Raw genomic sequence first — 23,990 nt, 5'->3', positions numbered from 1 at the left:
AAGACCAACCGGACCTCGACGACGTCGACTTCCCGGAAAGAGGCACAAAAAGAACGGTCCGACTCGGTGTCCTCTGGGCGCTCTCGATCGAGATCGCCTCACGACGCAAGGCAATCATCCACTCTTGCCAAGAGTGCCTCGCTACACACACTAACGGAAGTTCGATCGTCGGGAGACGAAGACGACTTCCACCCCCAGGCCGCGCTCCAAGATACCGAGACCGCGGTTAACATCAGTGAGGCCCCACGCCCGAAGCACACAGATACCTTTCCAGACCCTCGACGCCAGGCGTCGAAAGTCTCTGGGGCCCCCAAGGGACAGGGAAAACATTTTTCCACGCACGGAGAAGGGGGGAAACAGCGGAAAGCACAGCCTTCCACCCCTGTAAAGCCTAAGCAGACAAGCAAACACAAGTCTACCCTTGAAAATAAATCACCTGCTAAAGTAATACCCTGTTCCAGGGAATGGTCCAGTGAAGACATAGACAGGGTTATGTCTAGGATGTCTTCCTTGGCTGATTTTTATGATAAGAACCCAGAACACTTTCTTTCATATAACCCTCAAGGGGCCACACCCTCAGGCTCCTCCGATCCTATCCCGCTAAGTAAAAAGCCCCGGGTCGAAAGACCTGAACCCTTCAAGGTTCAGCCTTACTCCTCTCCATATTCTACTCCACTCCCCAGTTATCAGGGACAAGTTTTCCCTGAAGAGGACCAGGAGTTTGCAATTATGGAAGAACAAACCGGGACAGATTACTATGCAGAGGATGAGGACCTGGAGGAGGGAGAAGATGAGCAGGAAATTTACAGAGTAGATTCCCCAGTACAAAGCGAAGCCCCAGTTACTGACTCTCCAGTTGATAACCAGCCCCTCCTTAACGAGGTTCTCGCTCGAGCAGCGGAACACTTCCACATCGACACCCACGGTGTACAGGAGGAAAGGGACTTCGCGGAGGAGTTTGTAGGAGAGAGAAGACCAGTCGCTCAGACCATCCCTATCCTCAAATCCATCCAACGAAGAATAGATCCTTCCCTGGTGAATCCTAACCTCACCAGAGCTGTCAACCCCAGAATTGAAAAGATGTTCCGGGCAGCCCAGTCTGACCCTCTGTATATAAAGGGACATCTTAAACCAGATTCCCTAGTGGTGACCAACACTAGAAAGAGGGCTGGCACGCCCTTATCTTCATCAGAAGCTCCTCCCGACAAGGAGAGCAAAAAACTTTACGGGTTTGGCAGAAAGGTAGCCTCAACGTCCGCCTACCAAGCAAGGATTGCGAATTCCACCACCCTGTTGGCTAGTTACAATTGCCATCAATGGGAAGAAGTCGCGGCGCTCATTGCCTCTGCTCCAGAACCGTTAAAGGGCCAGCTGGCTCGGATCTCGGCAGAGGGGAGAGCCGTGTCTGGTTGCATTTTAAAAGCAACTTTCGACGCCGCTGACAACGCAGGGAGATTGATAGCAGAAGGTACTGTTATCAAGAGACATGCGTGGTTACGGCAGTCGGGATTCAAGACAGAAACCCAGGCTTCTTTAATAGACAAGCCAGTGGAACCCGACCTATTGTTTGGGAAAGCGGTCGAAGACGCACTTAAAAATGCCAAAGATGAATATGAGACTCTCAAATCCCTTGGCCAGCTTACCAACAAACCCCCTAACCAGAGGGGGAACAATAATTTTCGTCGCCCACGCGGCCAAAATTCACAAAGAGGCAACTATGCCCAGGGACAAGGTACACAATGGAATAACAACCAGCAGTCTACCCAGAGTTACGGCAGGGGTAACAAGAGAGGTCGTGGAAGAGGCAGAGGCAGCCCCAACAAGGGCGGTGGCACGCCTCCACCAAAACAGTGACGCTCAGTTCAGGGTCCCTTGCCACGCAACCCCAGTAGGGGGACGCATTTCCACCTTCACCCAGGCTTGGGAAGGGATCACCTCAGACAGATGGGTGCTGTCAACAGTATCCGCAGGATATTGTATAGAACTACTGCAGCGTCCCCGGAATCATCCTCCACGACAAAGAGTGCACTCCCTAGAGCATCAAAGGATCCTTCTCGAGGAGATCGCCATTCTGCTAGAAAAGGACGCGATAGAACTCGTCCCAGGACACCAGGTAAACAAGGGTATCTATTCAACTTACTTCCTTGTGCCAAAGAAAGATTTGACAATGCGCCCAGTATTGGACTTACGGCCTGCCAACAAATATGTCAAGCCCCAAAAATTCCGTATGACCACGCTACAAGAGGTAATCCCCCTCCTAAAAAAGGGGGATTACATGGCAACCTTGGATATGAAAGATGCTTATTTTCATATTTCCATGCTCCCAGCGCACAAAAAGTACTTGCGCTTCAAGGTGGACAGTCGCCACTACCAATTCAAGGTACTGCCCTTCGGGATAGCTTCAGCACCAAGGGTATTCACCAAGGTACTGGCGGTGGCGGCTGCACACCTACGCAGGGAAGCAATCCCGGTGTACCCTTATCTGGACGACTGGCTCATAACGGGGGAAACCCCAGGAATTTGCAGGTCAAACATTCAGAGGACTATCGACCTCCTCCACGAATTAGGCTTCTCCATCAACGAGAAAAAGTCAAGTCTGGTGCCAAGCACCTCAAAACAGTTTCTAGGAGCTATCCTAGATACTCAGAAAGGATTGACCTTCCCTTCGGAAGAGAGAATTCGGAATATACTTCTGCAAATTCCGCATTATCAGTCAGGTCAACAGATAACAGTACGCAAAGCTATGCGGTTACTGGGCATGATGGCGTCATGCATTTACCTGGTCCCCCACGCGCGTCTGCGCATGCGTCCCATGCAGGAATGGTTGGCGAAACAGTGGTCTCAAGCAAGTGGTCATTGGGACGATCTAGTGGTCGTTTCGCCAACACTCGTACAGAGCCTACACTGGTGGACAAGAGAGAATCTCGCAAAGGGGAAACACTTTTACGATCCCGAAGTACAAGCCGTGGTGACTACAGATGCATGCCTGACTGGGTGGGGAGCTCACCATCTCCACCACACAGCTCAGGGTCTCTGGTCTCACTCAGTAGCCAAGAACCACATCAATCTGCTAGAGCTTCTGGCAGTATTCCGAGCGCTAAGGGCGTTCGAGCCCCATCTACTGAACTTGTCGGTGCAGATCAGGACGGACAGCACGACAGCCATGTTCTATCTGAACAAGCAAGGGGGGACTCGTTCGCCAAATCTGTCCAAGCTTGCCCAGAAAATATGGATATGGGCACTCAGACGGAACATCTTCCTGTCATCGCAACATGTTCCAGGGGAGCTCAATTCCCTAGCGGATGCTCTAAGCAGAAACTCCCTCCCAGAAGAACACGAATGGGTCCTTCACAGAGACGTAGTAGAAGATCTCTTCTCTCAGTGGGGTTTCCCCACTATAGACCTATTCGCCACAAGCGAAAACAAACAATGCCCAGGATTTGCATCCAGGTTCCCCCAGCCGGACTCCCAAGGGAATGCCCTGTGGATGAACTGGTCAGGGATGTTTGCGTACGCTTTTCCACCAACTCCTCTCATCAGGAAGGTGGTGTGCAAGATGAACAAGGAATCTATGACGCTCATCCTAGTTGCTCCCATGTGGGCGAGACAACCATGGTTTCCACACCTACGCAGGATGGCGGTGTGCGAACCCATCAGACTCCCAGCCTGGTACAACCTACTGTCCCAGCAACAGGGTCAAACAGTGCATCAGGAACCCAACTCTATGAACCTAGCAGCATGGCTCCTGAAGTCATAGAGTTTGGACATCTCAAATTACCACAGAGGTGTATGGACATTCTAAAGGAGTCCAGGAAACCAAATACAAGGCACTGTTACTTTGATAAGTGGAAAAGATTCGTTATCTGGTGCCAGAATAAACAAATCAACCCGGTTGATTGCACTCCTTCCAACGTTGTGACATACATGCTCCACCTGCTGGATGCAGGGTTGGTTTTTAACTCGCTGAAAGTACACCTGGCAGCCCTCTCGGCTTACACCACATCCCATAACAAGGTCTCGTGGTGGAAAGTACCAGTGGTTAAAGCCTTCATGGAAGGAGTAAAGAGACTTCACCCTCCTATTTCGAACCCACCGCCAGGATGGGACCTCAACGTGGTGCTAGCTAAGCTCATGGGACCCCCATTCGAACCCATGCATAAAAGTAGTCTCAAACACCTGACTTATAAAACGGCCTTCTTAGTAGCCATTACCTCCATAAGAAGGGTCAGTGAAATTCAGGCTCTGTCAGTGCAGGATCCTTTCTTTACTATCCACAAGGACAAACTGGTTTTACGCACACACCCTAGGTTCTCACCTAAATTCATATCCAAGTTCCATGTAAACCAGTCCATCGAGCTTCCGGCTTTCTTCCAGAACCCGCAAAGCTCGGCTGAGGTGAAACTACACACCCTAGAGGTGCGTAGGGCGGTCCTATACTATGTAAATAAAACCAGACCGCTAAGGAAAACAGATCAACTGTTTGTCTCCGTAGCTACAGGCAGAGAGGGGGATCGCGTCTCTAAGGGCGCTATCTCGAAGTGGATTATCAACTGTATACAGCTGTGTTACTCTCTTTCTGACAAGACTCTGCCTTTTACGCCAAGGGCCCACTCTACTAGAGGCATTGGTGCCACTCTGGCTTTCATTGCAAATGTTCCCCTCGACACCATTTGCAAAGCGGCTACTTGGAGCTCTATTCACACTTTTACTCAGCATTACTGCATTGACACTCATTCCAAGACAGATACACAAGTGGGACAAGCGGTTCTAAGACACCTGTTTGCTCATGACCCTTCTCACATCCCACCTCCTTCTTCTGGTACTGCTCGCTAATCTATGCACAGCATGTGATCTAAGCAGATTCCACAAGCCTCAGAAGGGATACATTACTCACCGTAATCGTATTTCTGATGCTTGTATCTGCTTAGATTCACATGCGACCCACCCTTCCTCCCCTCCGAGAGAAGGCGCATGATTGCTTGTAGTCTTACCTTTTCTGTCTATCTGCTTGGATTATCTGTACTCACGCTACTCCTCATGCTTCCTCATGTCAGAAAAAATACAATCTGAGGATCCTACACGCGTGAGGGATCTTGGGTACAGTGGACGTCACACTAGGGATAGTATTACTGGCACGCCTGTGTCGACGCCCATTTTCGACTTTCGAAAAACAAACTGTAATACTCCGCAGCTTCCACTAGATGTCGGCCTATGCACAGCATGTGAATCTAAGCAGATACAAGCATCAGAAATACGATTACGGTGAGTAATGTATCCCATATATATATATGGGATACATTACTCACCGTAATCGTATTTCTGATGCTTGTATCTGCTTAGATTCACATGCTGTGCATAGGCCATCTAGTGGAAGCTGCAGAGTATTACAGTTTGTTTTTCGAAACTCGAAAATGGGCGTCGAAACAGGCGTGCCAGTAATACTATCCCTAGTGTGACGTCCACTGTACCCAAGATCCATCTTGGGTACAGTGGACGTCACACTAGGGATAGTATTACTGGCACGCCTGGTCGACGCCATTTTCGATTTTCGAAAAACAAACTGTAATACTCAGCAGCTTCCACTAGATGTCGGCCTATGCACAGCATGTGATCTAAGCAGATTCCACAAGCCTCAGATATATATATATATATATATATATATATATATATATATATATATATATATATATGGGATACCATAGAAATCATACGCGCGGTGCTGTTCGAGTGCTGTCCATTCTGGCTTTCACCCCCTTTGGTGGCTTATCTTTTGGTGCCGTGATTGCAAAATGAATGTCTTTCGCGCCTTGCATTTCACTCCATCCATCAACAGCAGATGGTTGAGACTCCATTTTTCTTAAGCCGTGGCCAGGAATACTTTTTTCGTTTTGGGGTGACATCTTTATACTTTCAGGCGGAATATTCCACATTGCAGGTTTACTCTGCGGTGCCCGATGAAACAGAGACTACCATTTGTTCTGGGCCTTGAGGTCCTAAATTGTCAATGCTCCTGTGTAGACCTTTTCTACCCTAGCTTGCATTTCTTTTACCGAGCCTTTTGCCTTTTCCGCTATCCAAAGAGGCCCAATCATGAGGAGTCACGTGGGCCATACTTATTAGGGGGCGTGTGGTGGTCTTGTTAAGAGTTAACTTTCTTGTTACGGGTTCATGACATGATTGGCGTCATCGACTGAGATGTTGTCCTTTCGGCAGGGCCATCTTAAGCACTTTTGGGGCCCTGGGCACGGACATCTTTGGGGCCCCCCTCCACCAAACCAAAGGAATGAAGGGATCAAGAATACTGGCCGCGCCCCTAACCGCCCCCACCCGTAGCGCTCACAAACTATAGGTTGATATGCTGTCTTGCAGCATAATCAGCACGTTTACTCCCTTTAAGTCCCCTTGCCTTCTTCATTCTTGCTCTAATCAGAATGATAAACAAGTAGCATTTGAAGAACAACATGGCAGTCTACAAAGGGGTTACTGTTCTAGTACATGCAGGATACTTTTTATCAATAACATCCAGGAAGGTAGATGTATTAATGCAGGACTGTATGTAAAAGGTACATGTAACCCATAATAGACAGAGCTCACATTAGCTGCCTCACAGAATGCAAAAGAGCTCATGCGTGGATAGAGACCACCAATTGGAAGGAAGGAGAACGCTACATATACTGTAGCATGGCTAGTGGAGGCAGATTAGAAGCGACCCCAAAGGTGTCGTTATCCAGACGGACTGAGATTTTGAAGGGGGATATGGTTTTCAAATAGTGTTGCCATTACATATCAAAAGAACAAATGCCTGTGGTGTGCGATATGAATATGCTCACTATTAACACAGTGAAACCACAAATAAGGCTTTTAGGAAGATCATACAATGAGAAGGAAACCACTCAGAAGGGCTGACAATTTTGAAAGCTTTAGGGACTGGCAATATTGAGAGGTTTGGCAATACAAGATTAAATGAAATGCCCAGGATCACACATTGGTTAAGGTGTGAATGGGTGAAGCTGGGATTTGTGCCAACTCTGCAATTTTTTCATTTGAACAATTTGTTTTAGTTCATGGTAAGAACTGGAAAAGAATCTAATTTTGATTTTAAAAAACGAATTTTGAAAGTACACAAATCACATTACCAAACATTACAATTTTTAAACAAAATGTTATAGAAGGGTGTTACGCAAAATGGGAATGGTTCTAGCTTCATTCTTCCCATCATGAAGGGAAGTATATAAGAATCAGCATACCAATCGATGTGATTTAACAGATTTAATCTGGGTTTGTCTTTTGTATTTTAAAGCTTTAAATACTTCCGAAACAATGGAGTGTGACATTTTCATTTATAACGTGCATAAAAACCTTTGACTTTTAACAAAAAGCAAACCGTTTTTTGTGTCAAACAAGCAGACCTTAAAATATGCTTGCCATAGGCCTGCAACATATGGTCCGCTCTCTTCTGAACACATACTTAGTCCCAGACGAAAGCCCTCAAGTGACTCACCCACTCGCACGTACCGGACGCACCATATCCAGACCGGCATTTAGATAGAATTGAGAATATTAGCATGGCCACACTTGGATGGAATTGTGGACATTGGCCTGTCTCGCATCTAGAGGGGACTTTGAATGCTAGCATGCCCGCCATTAGATAGAATTGTGAATATTAGCATGTCTACATTTAGAGAGAATTGAGAATATCAGCCTGCACTCCATCTAGAAAGGACCATGAATGTTGGCATGCCCGCACCTAGGTGAAAGCTGAATGCCAACATACCCACACCTAGATAGATTTGTGAAATATTAACCTGTGTCGCATTTAGATAGGACTTCGAGCGTTAGCATGCCCGCACCTATGCGAAACCTGAAGACTAGCACATCCCACACCTAGAATTGTGGACATTGGCCTGTGTTGCATCTAGACAGGATTGATTGAAGGATAGCAAGCCCGCGCCTGGATGAAACTTGAATGTTGGCGTGTGCCACACTTGGAATTGTGAACACCAGCCTGCGTAGCGTCCGGATGGGGTTGCGAATGATAGCATGCCCACACCTGGACAGATCTCTAGACGCTGGCTTGCGCCGCATCTGAATGGGGCTGTGAATGTTGGCTTGCCCACACCCAGCTAGAATTCTAAACATTGGCCTGCGCTGCATCCAGATAGAGTTGTGGGGGACAACTGGTGCCACACTGGGACAGAATTGCAAATGCTAGCATGCCAAAGGTCAGGTAACCCACTAACCAATATAAGCTCAAACTCTGCATACTTATCTCACTCAAAAAACTCACACAACCATCTCTCGCACAACAAGCCGCATGCACTTCACAACACTGCAACAACACATAAGCCGGACCAACAGCACACGCGGCCTGTCACCGATTCAATACCCGCACCAAAGCTCAGCATCTGGTGTATACCGAGTTGAAGCTGCCAACAGAACACCACTCCTCTCACTATCCTACTCCCTCTTCACCTTACTTACCCACCCCACCCCATCTTATTTACAGATCCGCCAGAGCGCCTGGGGACCAATTTCGTTGGTGACAGTGCGCAGTACAAATACCTTTGACATTTAACATTTAACACATTCTGTCTACCAACCCTTTCACGGAAATTGCCTACATAAGAAGAAAGATCAAACACTTGTGTATGGGCGCATTATAAATGCCATATCATATATCAAGTAATGGGATAAACGATACCAGCAGAATGCAAGAAGGCAAACCTCACAGAATACAGCACAGTAATGTAAGATATATTAGATGATTTGTCCAGGAACACTGTATTGTCTGCTTGCAGATCCAGGATACAAACATGAACAATGTCGTTCCATAGTCTTGAATTTGGATACATATTCACCTCTTGGACTTACAACACCCTATCTGAACAAACCAATTTCTAGACCTTCACCATACAGATGATATGTTAGTTTTTATAGCAACCCCTATCTGGTGCAGGTACATTGCTGATAATAGCACCCGTTGTGCTATAAAACCAAGTACATATGAGGGTAGGTTTATAAACTTCAAACATAGGAAAGACTCAGCCAGCTTTGATGGAATGTGATGTTCTAATCTTGCATTTGAACACATATCTCTGCAATGATTGCTTCACACTGAGCTAACTTCTAAACGAGTGTGGCATTAAATTCATCAATATGCATTTCATCATTGCCTATCACACATGATCAACATAATTCCCACAGGAAGGAAATAATGCTACCGAGTTGTGCCATAAGGAACACACAAACTATGAATACCACAGTGAACACAGAAAGCAATACATGATGAATTGATCCAGGCAGAATGCACTTGCCAAAACAAAGGCAATGGGTTTAGAGCCTCAGCAGCACCCCATAAAATATCCTGACGTGTGCCATTTAAGACTGGTGAACAATGGAATCTTATTTCTTCAGATCAGCTAGCCTTGTGGGGCCCCTCCAAGGTGGGGGCCCTGGGCAAGTGCCCCTTTTGCCCTCCCATAAAAACGTTCTCGGTCTTTCAGACTTCCTGGTGTCCATTGCTCAATACCTTGCCTCAGGCATGCAACGCCATTGAGCTAATCACCCTCCACCCACGAAATGTGAACTGAGGGGGCGGAGCTTCCGCACATAACTTTTTGTTAGTCAGAGAGGGGAAAGAAGCCTTTCCTGAAACAGGCGGCTTTAAAGTGCTACTGTGTTTGTGCAGAGATATGTATTTGCACAACTGCAGCAAAACTTAAAAGCTGCTACTTTCAAGAAAGGCTTCCCCCACCTCTCTGCCTAACAAAGATCAAATGCACACATCCGTTCCCTCCCCGCTGATGCAAGCGAACATATAACAACGTTAAATGTTCTTTCACATCCGAGGGGAAGGGGCTGATGCCCACAGTTGCTTTTTGTTAGGCAGAGACGCGAGGGAAGGCTTTTCTGAAACTAGCAGTGCTAAAGGGTATTGCATGTTATCTCACAATGTATGCATGTAATGTATGTGTGAATGAGTATCATGTGTGGGGGGCTGGGTGCACATGTAAATGAGCGAGGGCATGGTAATGAGATGTTTGAGAGAGAGAGAGAGTGTGTGTGTGTGTGTGTGTATACACACACACTTTAATGTGTAATGCAGGTCCGCTATCATTTGATACTTGGGCCCCGCGCCAGAGAACCCTTGGGGTAGAACAGAGGAGGCTGGAGTCTCCAGGTTTGCCCGGCCCAGTTTCTGAAGTGACCTCCCCCCCCCCACACAAAATGTTGGTTTCGTTGCGCCCCTGCCTTGCCTTTTTTTCCTTGGGCTAAACCTCCTACATTCCTCACATGGTTGTGGTGTGCTCCCCTTTAAGGAATGACGAGCCCCTGCTAAGGGCTCTGTGGTGTCACGTGTGTGTGCACCATGTGATGAATACAATAAAAGGGACGAGCAGTTTTCTGCTCGCCAGTCAGTCCCACCAGACTCCTGCCGGCTGTGACTTCTTGTTGCGCCAGCGTGGCCTTCTCAGGCAGAGGGCCTGCCCTGCAGAGCCCTTCATGTTGCAGAGCTCCAGCGTGGCAACTCTGCCCCTCTGTCTTTGTGTCTCACGTTCAAAAGCCCCTGCGTGGCAACTCGGTTCAGTCGTGTGACCACGACTACTGACCACGGCCAACACGTGTTTCCAGTTCCTGCAAGTGTCGGCTATGGGCCCCCAGCAGAGCCTCGGGCTGGCCCGTGTGCCCCTGAGCCAGCGCGCAACTGGTACTGAGAATAAGTGTTCTGGGTGGCCCCAGCACTGGTCTGCGTCACCGCAGGTTCAGACACAGCAATCGTGTCGTTTTAATCTCGAGAAAAAGACCCATCACACAAATGCTGCCCGGGAAATCAACTGGTGGTTACCAACAGGGTACAAGGTAAATGGATTTTTGTCTGTGAGCCCCAAGCACAAAAGACATATCAATTTGCCAATCTACATATGGTTGCATTTTATATGACACGGACAGTGTGTAGCCTAAACGTTTCCGAACCGGTCCACATCGTCCTTTGGTGCTGTACTGGTTCCGACATTCAACGTCTTTACCCTCCGCTCTGCTCTCCTTTCTTCCATAACCAAACTGAATGGCAGGAAAAAGAACCTGAATATGGAGTCTATTCCGATGAGCAATGCCGAAGGTATATTGTTATTATACAATTTTTTAATTACTGATTCGACCACGTCGAACGCCTATTTAACAATAGAAGTTAAAAACGGAACTACTACAAGGTAACCACTAGATGGCGACTCATGACCAGCATGTCAAAATAAAATAGAGCCGCGCTGCAGAATCATCACTTCTTCCTGGGAAAAGACCTAGCTGTTTATCCCAATGAATTTCATCTCTACAGACAACAAGTTGCCACAATCAATGTGAGTTGATAAGAGCACCTAATGAGGCCTTGTCTCCATTATGCAAATTGCATAGGAACTACATGCGCGTAGTTTAGCTTTTTTAGTTTTTTTTTTAGTGAAAACGGCTGCGAACCCTCAGGTATCTCAGCGTAGAGTCATGAACAGGGCAGTTCCAGAATATGTGGGGGCCCTTAATTTGCATTGCACAAAATTATGTCACAAAATTAGTCATTAATATCCGTGGGGATCAAATAAGCTGACATTCAATATCTGAATTTTAACTGTTTAAATATTACGGTGGTAGCAATGTCAGCAGTGAGGCTTATTTTGGAGTAGCCGACTGAGTGATCTGAATCCTTTGTAGACTTGGGTATCTCAGAAGAATGTACTGTGAGGAGGGAGAGCAGGCAAAGAGTAATGGTAAGCAACCCAAACATACCTAATGTGGCTGCACGTTCCAAGGATGTAAGGGCAGGGATTGGCTGCTTTTGCTGCAGCATAGTGCCATCGTAGCAAAGCCTATTTACCGGAAAGGTACTGAGGCAGTCAGAGTAAGCCAATCCAAGGGTCTTCAAATACCATCAATGGGGCTCAAGTCCAGAAAAAAGTGTGGGGGATCACTAACATACACACAGGGACTGAACGTATCCTAAAGTGAAATACGCAAATTGAATTCAACTGGCCTGTCCTAATAGAAGAAAATTCAAAATAGAAATGAGCATGGCCTTTCACAAAGTGAATCATCAAAACCCAAAACAAACTGTGAGGGGAGATGTTCCCACTGCTGGCAAAGTTTAAAAGGTGTGCACCCTTTTAACCAAAAAATCTATTTTGAAATAGACAATGGAAAAACAAAATACCAATACAAGACATGTACTTTGAAGATACTTTCCTGTGGTTTTGTGGGTTAGTGAGTTCAAAACCTGGTGGGTGAAAACTTGAGCAAAGTTTTTTGCATGCTGGCCTGAAAAACACTCAAGGGGGATGGAATCAGCGCTGTGAAAAAAAGGGGGCGGATGCCGTCAACCCACATATAATCTCAACTTGTACCTTGAAAATCAGCAGAAAGCCAGCTAGAACATTTTCAGTCCAGCAACCTCTCTTCTGACATCCATGAACCTGGTAAATCACCACAGCAAATGTGCCCTCTGATCCTTTCCCCTCCTTACGACGTTTGACTTTCAACAATAAATCGGACGTGGAAAAGCACACATCATAATTAAAGTACTGCAGCAATATAGGAATCCTTATAGAAATATAATAAAAAGAATACAAATGTGTTATTTTCACCACCTCTTGAAGACTACAAATTCCAGCATGCTATTCCACAGTATTATTAAAAAAAAAAGAAAATGGCTTGTAGACTGTCTTTCACAACTTAATCATAACAAAAGATAATGTGAAATGGTAACAATTTGCATCGTTTGGCAAAGGCATGCTTTATATGATGCAAGTGAAATGTGACATCCCCAACCCCCCGCCCCCCCAAAGTATTTAACACGCCAGATGCGGACATATGAATACTATCAATATAGTGCACAACTCTTTTTTGTCAACATATTTTAATGGTCTTCAAAGAAGACAGTTTTGTGAGGCAACCAGCTTTTCTGTATGTGCTTTCAGAATAAAATGCCCCTTTTCAACCAGTTGCCCAAAACAAAGGTTCTTAAATGGGCCATTACTTTAAACAAAGAGCGTGATAAGCCCGAACTGTGAGGCCCCATGGGTCTGATGGGCTGCTTTGGAGGTGGGCGGGAGGTATTTGTCTCTAGAAGCACGTCACAGGGGGTAGAGATCTGACAGCAAGTCCTCGCTAAAACAGGCACAACGAAAAGCCCTGTGCCTGGAAGCAGCCCAGCCCTCGTTACTTCTTATACTCACGGCAGCAGGTAGCTGACGGTCCCCCAAGAGCACAGGCCCCGGTACGACGGCACAGACTACCCAATGCCTCGGCATTCATTGTTTTAATTTCTTCATTGGTTAAAAAAAGGGTGAAATTGGGTGGGAAAGGAGTGCCCAAAAATCAGAAAATGGTTTACTTGGCAGGGCTACAGTTCTGAACCAAAAATGTCACTGGATAAACAAAAGCTGGCAGTAGTCGATGGAGTGCGGCACAGGGATAATAAATACCCAGTATGATGGCAGTGGTTCTCCTCCTCTTCCCTAATTCTACCCGGATGTTTGTTCTCTTCCTCTATTAATTTCCCCCAAATGAATCCCCAGTTCTAAGGGAATATCTAACCAACATAGACAGGAAGTCGCCAAGTATCCATGGCAGCATCGAACCACACATCCAATCAAGTGAAAGGTGTCCAAGCTAAAAGGACCCAATGTTCTCAGTCAAATGTCCAATCCCTATTCTAATCCATCCAGTTCCAGAGCGTTCACACACAGAAATAATCCGTCTGTGCACTTGCAGGTCTCTGGGTGATTGAAGTTCTGCAACACACTTCTTTGTTTGGCCTGGGCAGAAGATCCTGGAGATGAGCACTCTCCAGGATGATGTGGCTGTGTGACAAATTTCTAGCTGGGCAAGACTACCCTTTTAACCCGAATAACTCCTTGGACTCTTAGCACAGCACTACGGTGAGGTTTCCCCCTACTGCCCTGGTGGACTCGTTGGGTAGGATTCTCCCCAACCCAGTTCCCTTTCAGGCTTTATAAAAACCGCCGAGGGCTGCCCCCACGAGCTTGAGCAACAGGCTCTTCCCAAGTTCTCAATTTTGGAGATTATTTGCTACAACCTTGTGTTCACGCGCTGCAAAGGAACACTTTGTTTTCTACAATCCAGCACTGCGAGCGCAGGAAAGAACAGCGCTCTTGCTGGCCTTTGTGTGACTCCCTGGGCGCTTCCTGGAGGAGGCCGGGCTTCGCCCGAGCACGTGATCCATCACGTGACCCTCAACACGCAGAAAAGGCCGAGGTAGCCGCCCGAGCGATGAGATGATTTGTTACAACCTTGTGTTCACGCGCTGCAAAGGAACGCTTTGTTTTCTACAATCCAGCACTGCGAGCGCAAGAAAGAACAGCGCTCTTGCTGGCCTGTGTGTGACTCCCTGGGCGCTTCCTGGAGGAGGTGGGGCTTCGCCCGAGCACGTGATCCATCACGTGACCCTCAACACGCAGAAAAGGCCGAGGTAGCCGCCCGAGCGGTGAGATTATTTGCTACAACCTTGTGTTCACGCGCTGCAAAGGAACGCTTTGTTTTCTACAATCCAGCACTGCGAGCGCAGGAAAGAACAGCGCTCTTGCTGGCCTGTGTGTGACTCCCTGGGCGCTTCCTGGAGGAGGCGGGGCTTCGCCCGAGCACGTGATCCATCACGTGACCCTCAACACGCAGAAAAGGCCGAGGTAGCCGCCCGAGCAGTGAGATTATTTGCTACAACCTTGTGTTCACGCGCTGCAAAGGAACGCTTTGTTTTCTACAATCCAGCACTGCGAGCGCAGGAAAGAACAGCGCTCTTGCTGGCCTGTGTGTGACTCCCTGGGCGCTTCCTGGAGGAGGCGGGGCTTCGCCCGAGCACGTGATCCATCACGTGACCCTCAACACGCAGAAAAGGCCGAGGTAGCCGCCCGAGCGGTGAGATTATTTGCTACAACCTTGTGTTCACGCGCTGCAAAGGAACGCTTTGTTTTCTACAATCCAGCACTGCGAGCGCAGGAAAGAACAGCGCTCTTGCTGGCCTGTGTGTGACTCCCTGGGCGCTTCCTGGAGGAGGCGGGGCTTCGCCCGAGCACGTGATCCATCACGTGACCCTCAACACGCAGAAAAGGCCGAGGTAATCACCCTCACGGTGTTAAGCCCGGAGGAGTAAAGTCCTAAGGCTGTTTTGTGGCTGTTTGGTGGCACATTTGGATGGGAGACTGCGGTGAGCCTTCACTTTGATCCCTCCGGAACTATACAATTGTTTATGATATTCTGTTGTGTATAAAGTACTGATTTTAATAGAAGTCTAGACTATCTTTTAATTGACTCCTCGATCGAATCCTGTGGAGTCCTCTTTATGTGATGAACGAGCATCGTGATAGCCCCTTTTAAATCACTGTTTGTTTGGATTTTACCACTAATGTGTTCTTATCTAGGTGTCTCATTACCCATTTATTCGAATCAACATCCCTGAATAGGTTGAGAATATTGTCATTTAAAATATATTCTATTAGGGTTTTTTGACCTTTTTTATATAATAATGGCCAATGGTCTAAGAAGTGGACGGTGTCCTGATGCCATATTGAAAACCCTCACTGCATATAATTCTACTGGGGCAAAAGGGAATGTTTTTAAACCTGAGCCATCGGACACGAACACTGTGGTAGAGACACCAAAAGAAAATAATATGATGTGTAATAACACTCCTATATGCATCTCTCACATGGCTCAGGTTCATACCGCATCTCCTGTAGGAATCCATTCGTTCGTGACGGAGGAGGTAAAGGAGCGTAGTAGGATTAGTTCATCTTCTTGTATGACTCCCTCACTTCCTTGTATCGACAATGAGGATTCATTTACGATAACGATGCGGAAAATGGCAGAATTAGATGATCAGGTTAATCATTCGATTAGCATGATGACCCCATTTGCTCATAAATCACTAAATACGGACACTGTAGAAACTGATGGTAGTGAGGTTACTCATGAAGTTTCCAATGAATTACCAGGTGAAGGAGTTTCCAAGGGGATCCCATACTCTTTATTGTATTCCCCCGAGCAGAGCAAAGGTCATACTAGGATGCCCAGCAAAGATTTTGTAGAGAGCATGATTGAAAGGGGAAACAAAGACCAACAATCACCTTGACCCCTTCCTGTGATAACTAAAATATTGGACCTTCTTGATAAAGGCCATGAACTTACTCACTGGAAATTGAAAGAAATAAAGGCAATTACTCATCACCTATGCTCTAAGATGGATAAAATTGAGGGTTTTATAATTGCCATGGACACCTTGAGACACATGCAACATGAAAATTCTGCCCAACAAACAAATAAGGCCCTGAAGATAACACATGAGAAGGGTATGCAAAGTATACAACCTGATCCTCATGAGAGGGACTTGATTACACAATCAGCAGGTGTTATATCTGAGCCCATGAAGTGCAATTGCGAGAATGACCTGAGGGAAATCAAAACATCGATAACAGCATTAAATGATACAATCATTTCACACGTGCTAAATAAGGCACACCTTCCACATATGCCGATCAGTCCAACTGCGGCAGTGCAATCTTTTGACAGACCTGATAGTCCATCAACACTGTTAGAAGAAATTGAAAAACAAAAAAAGGTAGACAATGAAATGCAATCTAATGAATCAACATCTTCCTTCATGTCTCGTCGAGCAAAAATGTTGCATTTAAGAGCCGTTAAAAGACTCGCCAAAAGAAGAAGAGAGGCTGCATTATCCAAGAAGGAATTAAAATTAAATGGCATGGAATTAATTCCTACTCCTGATATTGCAGACGATGAGCATATTGACTTCGAACAACTGTCTAAAGAAAGTCAAGATGCTCTCTCAACTGAAACCGGGGTTATACCGGTTATAGAAAGTAGGGATGGTGATAATGTTTTGCTAAGTAAGGAAGCTGTCCATGGCAATATGGGCATGATAAAACCTAGCAAATCAACACGGACAAAGGCAAACCAAACCATAATTAATAAATCAGTAGTGTTTCGAAAAACAGGTACTATTATTACAAAGGAGCATTCACTACAGGAAAAAGGAAATGAGATTGCCAATATGAACGCAAAAATAGAAACCTTTACCAAGCCTATTCTCACTAAATATTTTCCTTCTGTAGGTAGATGCTGCACGTCCAAAACTAAAAAGGAATTCTCTGACGCATGTGACAATGCTTCTCCGAAAACACCTATAAGGAGATCATACAGTGAGATATGCGCTAATGCTCAAAAAAATAGGATTAACAGATGTAATCAAGGTTCTCTGAGTAAAGAAAAACAGCCTGAAGTAGGAAATAGTAAAGGTACTACTACTAAAGTGATGAGTGAAGAATCTTTAAGGCCTGTTGATGAACCACCAAACAAAAATAATCTTATCATGAGAAATGGCAAGGGGAAGGTGACCACAGTGGATATAGTACCCTCATACAGCCATTTTGCTAATTGTGAAACTAATACGGTGAATAAGATGAATCATATGAGCATTCCTCATTCCCCCAGTTACATACTGATCCATGGTCCCGCATTAAGCAGGTCTCTGTCTGAGAAGCAACCAAACATGGATCATCATTATAATGAGGAGCACTCCTTATTTGAATTCAAGCAAACTGCTTCTACTACTAGCAGATCATTGCCAATTCAGTTGTCGCATGGGAACATTAGTGTTCTCCCGAAGGCAATTGTCTCAAAAGATTCAGTAACACCTACAAACATTATTGGACCTCAGAATACGGAATCTGAAAGACAGCATATTATCGGATTTGTGGGTGATGCAAGGGAGCTGGGATGGAATTGTATCAATCGCTCCTTTATCTTCTCTGTATTCTCAAGAATACCACAATTGAGAAACATTAATTCTGAAGACATTAGTAGGGTTTCCTTGGCAAGGGTTAACAATCACAGGGCAATTTGCTATCTTAGCTCAGAAGCAATAATGAAATTTATTGGTTTTAGTCGTGAGGAACTAAGAAACGAGGGCTTGGTGCTGTCTAACTTTGACTACGAGGTAGACACTAAAGAATTCTTAGAAGTCCAAGGCAAGGATGCTTTAAAGGATATCGTAGTAGGCAGTCTTAATACGCAATCTGAGGAAGTCTTGGAAAATAAAATGTTAGAAATATTGAAATCAATAGCCACTGTGAAAGAGTTACCCTGGCTGGAACCCATGCTTTCGACGATTTTATGTCCAAAAATATCTCATTCCGCCACATAGCCACCCAATAAGATATGGATGAAAATTATATCTTGGAATTCCTGTGGATATATAAATCTAATGAAATGGTACTCTTCACTAACACTTGAAGAGCAACCAGCAATTATAATTGCTCAAGAAATGATGAAAATTGAACCAGTTCAGATTCCTGGTTACTTGACCTATTCTTCGCCCGCAAAGAAATCCTTGCAAGAGCGTCCATCTGGAGGTTTAGTGGTCGCAGTCAAAATATCTCTCCAGGTTGAAGCGGAATTGGTATGGGAATCTGCTAGTATATTGGGGATTCATTTTAAAATACCCTCAAGCATGCATTCCTCGTTACTGATAATCTCATTATATTGGAACCCTGCTATGCTAACAATTGATGAGATGTTAGACGAATTGGATGCATGTTTGTTGTATACATCTGACAGGTGCCACTCCTGGGAAATCATAATAGGAGGCGATTTTAATTGTGACTGCCGGGAATCAAATGAAATCCAAGTACGTAATTTCTCCTCTTCTTCTCGTAATAGAGGAGTTAAATTTAGAGAGCTTCTCACGGAGTGGGACATGGATTTGATGGTCAGCAATGATACGAAATCTGGAAAGACATGGGCACGAGGCACGATGAACTCAATGATAGACTATATATATGTCTCATAATCTCAAAATGCAAATGGCACCATTACTAATAGGTCAAATTGAGAAGGGTGATCATGCTCAACTTTTCACAGCTATTCAAATGGAATGTCAAATACTCACCCCAAATATAGCATTGGCTGCGGTTGAAATTAATCGACCTTATCATTCTATCAGATGGAATCAAGGGTTGTGTAACTTGGTTGTAAAGCAAATGTTTTCAGAAATGGAGAGGTTTAAACACTTGGAGGGCGAATTGGAAAATATTTCTTGTATGCACTATTCTGAAATAGTTCACAATGCACTAGAACGGTTTTCCAAAACACAAAACAATGGGAAAAACATCCATCCATATGATCATAAATGTAAATTATTAAAAAGGGATAAAAACAGGGAGTTGAGAGTTTTGAAGAGAAGCAATCTGGGTACCGAGATTTGCAAGGCAAGGCGGAATCAAATTATATCCGTATACAAGCAAAATATAAGATTTGCTCGCATCATACGACATAATGAGGTAAACTGAATTAATTCGCGCCATTGTGTCTCATGACACGCGCGTAATTTGGCGCACCTTGAAATCTGACAATAAATGTACTACATTGATCTCTCCCAATTGTATCCCTGAGCAGATATGGCAAAGATTTATCAAGGACAAATACCAATTGCCTTGCGATTTTCGAGGTATTCCGGATGTTTTTCTGGATTATTCCAACATCCCGAAGCTTAAGTGGAATGGCAATGATATTATATGGGCAATTTCAAGGCTGTCTTATTCAAAAGCTGCAGGTCCAGACGGCCTGCCTCCATGTTTATATAAGGCGGACCCAGGGCTTTGGGTGCACATTATTAAAAACAAATTTGAGAATATTATTAAGTCTGGGGATGTGCCACCCTCATGGCGAACAGCAAATATAGTACCCATTTTTAAAAAAGGTGATCCATCTCGCCCCGAGAATTATCGACCAATATCATTGATTGATACTGAGGCAAAGATCTTCTCGATTCTTCTATTACATGAGCTTGAGAGAGTAATCGGGTCTAATTGCTTATATTCGAACTATCAAACCGGATTCAGGAAGAATATGAGCACTACTCTCAACGCCTTCATCATGTCACATGTCATTACCGGAGCTAAAGAAAAAAATGCAAACCCGGTCTATATTGCAATGATAGATATGAGTGCAGCCTTCGATACTGTTGTCCGTAATCTGCTGTGGTACAAATTGATTAAAATAGGGATTCCAACTGTATTGATGTACTGGCTTATCAAGTTACATAAGGATACATCATACAGAATTAGAATCTCTCCGGAAGGTGGAACCACTGCCCCGATCTGTACCGAAGTTGGACTGAAACAGGGTTGCAATTTAGCTGCTACCCTCTTCAATCTTTATCTGTCTGAACTAGGTAAGAATTGGGAAAATGGGAATTTATTTTCCTTAAGGTTGGGACCATGCAACTAAAATGGATTGCCTTTGCAGGCGATATTATTTTATTTGACCCGACTCCGGCAGGGTTACAATCCAAACTTTCATTATTCGAGTCATTTGCAAAGGCACATAATCCATCTCCCAACCCTGCCAAAACAGCCATTATGAGATTTGGAGTAAAATCCAAAAGAGGCAATTTTACATGGAAAATATCAGAAACACGAATTTGTTGTGTCGAAAGTGCTATCTATTTGGGGTATAATTTATCAGCCCTAAATTCTGTTAACTCATGGTCTGTAATCATTAAAAACAAGACACGCCCCTTACTATCCCAAATGGAAAAAATATTTACAAAATACTGTAAATTTTCTTTAACCCCGCTAATAGAATTTATGACACTAAAATTTGAAAGTGTCATACTCTATACTCTAGACGTCTGCTTATGTGATAGGACAATTATGCTGGACAGCCTACAGGGCACCATTCTGAAATCTGCAATGTTTATACCGATGTCGGTTCCCAACGCTATCATTAGACATGAATTAGGATTGGTTTCTCTGTCAACTCGATGGAAATGGAGACAATTGTCTAACTTTGTTAAGATCCATTATCCACCTCCTAATTCATTGTATATAGATATGAATAAAATGTTGGGCGCCCAATTACCTAAATCCCTTTCCGTTTATCAATTAAAAATGCAACAAATTTTGGATAATGTTAACATCACTATTGAAGATGTACAACATCGCCCGTGTTTTGCTAAAAAAAAGCTTTTTGAAATGGATTGGTGCGTAACTATTGACCTAATTAAGAGTTATAGTTTGTACAAGGAATATGGAACATACTTGAAACATCGTACTCCTCGATACGAACATATTACGCTATTTCCTTGCGAACGCACTCGAAAGGCATACATTCGTTTTAGATTCAATCTCTATCATACAAGAGAGAATTAAGTATTGGAAAGTGATTTAATCAAACGGGTATGTGGGTTGTCGTTTCAACGAATGTAATGAACCTTATGAAACTTTGAAACATCTAATATTGTATTGCCCGCATTTGTAATTTGTAAATGCTGAATTTGTTGATTGCCTCGAAATATTATGGTGTAGAATGATGCAAGGATCACACAAACCATTAATTTATGAACTAGTAAGCTTTTGTAATTATATTGAGAAAGAATTAGAGCTTAATAGGATTTGATTGAATTGTATGATTTTAAGATTTTGTAAACGTTTTTACATGAAAGTGTTTTTATGTAATTGAACCAAATGCAAATAAAGAGGGAAAAAAAAATGTTGCAAAACATCTTTCAGCCCAGGTGCCCTTGTCCTAGCACCAGGATCTAGCCTTGAACCCCCAGCCGGCTATACTCCTGATTCTCTTGAGGATTCTCTGTGAAGTATCCTCTGGCCTCTGCCAGCTTCTAGGCCAAGAAGCCCAGTAGATGTCATCCTGTATCCTATCCTGAGAGAGGCGGGTGGGGGAGGGGGAGAGAAGAGAGAAGGGAGAAAACAGAGAAAAAGAGAAAGAGATATGAAGAAACCTGCACCATGAGTGGACCTGTCGGTTGAGCCCAGCGCAGATAGTCAACTTCTGATGTACATGATACTATATGCAAACCTTTCCTGTGGTCAATTTACTCTAGGTTTCTTCCCCCTAGCACTACTGCCCTGTGAATTCGGGACTACAGGACACTTTCCCTCACTTCTCGTGCAATACATTTCCTGGAGGGCTATACTAGGGCCATTTCCCTGAAGCTCTAACTGGAGTGTTTTGGTAGGGTGCCCAATGGATATCTGATGGACCCTGCATAGTGGTTGCATAATGTTGGTTCTCAGGAATCCGCCCCCCCCAGTTGATCAGCCCCTTTCCATGATATCCCTGAGCAGTCGCCATCACATACCTGCATCCCCCATCTGAGTGCCCCATCGAATATTTATTTCTTCCGGTGAAGCAGGTCTCCTTCTCTAAGAAGCCTTTCACCTATGGTTCGTTCAGTAATCTCATGGTTTGGTTGGTTTTCTTTGACAGAGACCCACCCACCATGGGAGAAAATCCTGAGGCCATTCCAAGGTCATCAACTGCTCTTAGTCAGGATTCCACTCCTAGCGACAAGGGACTTTTTTTGTGTGGTTTTCAATACGTGTGGTTGTCCTTGAGGGTACAACGTCCTTTCATCGAGGGATGAAAGGACGCTGGGTTTTTCTCCGTTGTTATTTCAACGTAAAAACTCGATGAAATGACATGGGACCGTCCTTGAGACCTAGCGAGGGTTGTTTGTAACGTTTGGGGAACATTGCAAACACTTCAGAGAAGTAGCTTCTAGAAGCCCAGGCATACAGATGGCGTCCAGAGGTATAGTTTTGCATTCACCTTCTAGGGCAAGGGCTGCCTTACGATATACCTTCCTTGCCCATTGAACACTGGTGATTTGGTCTGGTCTTCCAGAGATTATCTGCTGGGGAAAGATGAGACCTGCCCACCCCAGAGTGCTACCTGTCTGCTGCTGGAACCTGAGAGGGACACTGCTGGTGTGTCCCTGACATTTACCAATATTGCATTATTTTCCTCCGTAGACCCCTTTGCCAGCATGTGCACCATTGTCTTCCTCACTCCTGTGCACTCCACATCAGAATACTTCTGGGGCAGTAGGCAGCTTTCAGGGTTCCATGTCTTAAAATCGCAGTAAAAATGGCTGTGTATACAAAATATCGCTGCAAAAATGCTGTGGTTTTGCCGCTGCAACCATGTGAAGGATGCAGGGGACACCCCCGCAACTCCCAGACCCTTTATACCATTTAAGGGGAGCGGGGGACACCCCCGTAACCCTTAAATGGTATAATGGGGTACACTTTTACCAGGTCAAACCACAGCATTTTTGCCGTGATTTTTTTTACCACCTAAATTTTTGCCACGATTTTATTACCCGATACCGCTTTCAGGTCCAGATCTTTCCTAGGGCACATGTAGCTGGTACCCATCTCCTCCAGCCATGTCTTGCCATACTGCTGGAGTAGAATATAATGGTAATCAGACCGTGAGAATGTGGATGGCCTACCCATGCCACCTCGCTGGTTGATTAGAGGAAAGGAATCCATTAGACTTTCCTCTGACCCACGGCCCCCTTGATCTAACTTAGGACATAACCTATCTATTCTGAGATTCCCGGTTTTATTTCTGCATACTGTGGCGCGGTGGCTTTTTTTGCACCTATTGAAAGAGAGGAAGATTCTCAGGGCCAGTGGAAGTCATAATCTATGTGATGCAACACCTGGTGGCGGTATGTGGGTCCCCCACATTAACCCAGAAGCCTCCTTTCATGCCAGACAATCACCACTTAGTAGCATGCCCACTGTTGTTGTTATCTTGGGGAAATAAAGTAAACAAAAAAAAAATCTTCCGCAAAGTGTTTTCAGTCACGCTCATATAAGTAGGAACTCTGAGCATTGCTCGCGAATCCAAAGGATCTACGCTGTCCAGCAAACACATGTTTCCTGTACCAGGCCCAATGTGGATCACAGAAGAGGCCTGAGGAGGACTGTGAAAAAACAGGAGTGGTCAGAGGTAGAGCACATTTCACGGTAATGCTCGCCACATGTGCACGCACCTACAAGTCTGGCAAATTACAGCTCAGTCGCAGTAACTGATATGCCTGACCCCAAGATGAAGGATAGGGCATTTGATCCCTTGAGCCATGGGGCTGCGGCGTTGCCCAT

The sequence above is a fragment of the Ambystoma mexicanum genome, chromosome 3p (assembly GCF_040938575.1).
Source record: "Ambystoma mexicanum isolate Mex_15411 chromosome 3p, UKY_AmexF1_1, whole genome shotgun sequence".
NCBI classification, from domain to species: domain Eukaryota; kingdom Metazoa; phylum Chordata; class Amphibia; order Caudata; family Ambystomatidae; genus Ambystoma; species Ambystoma mexicanum.
Note: the sequence above shows the minus strand (reverse complement) of the source record.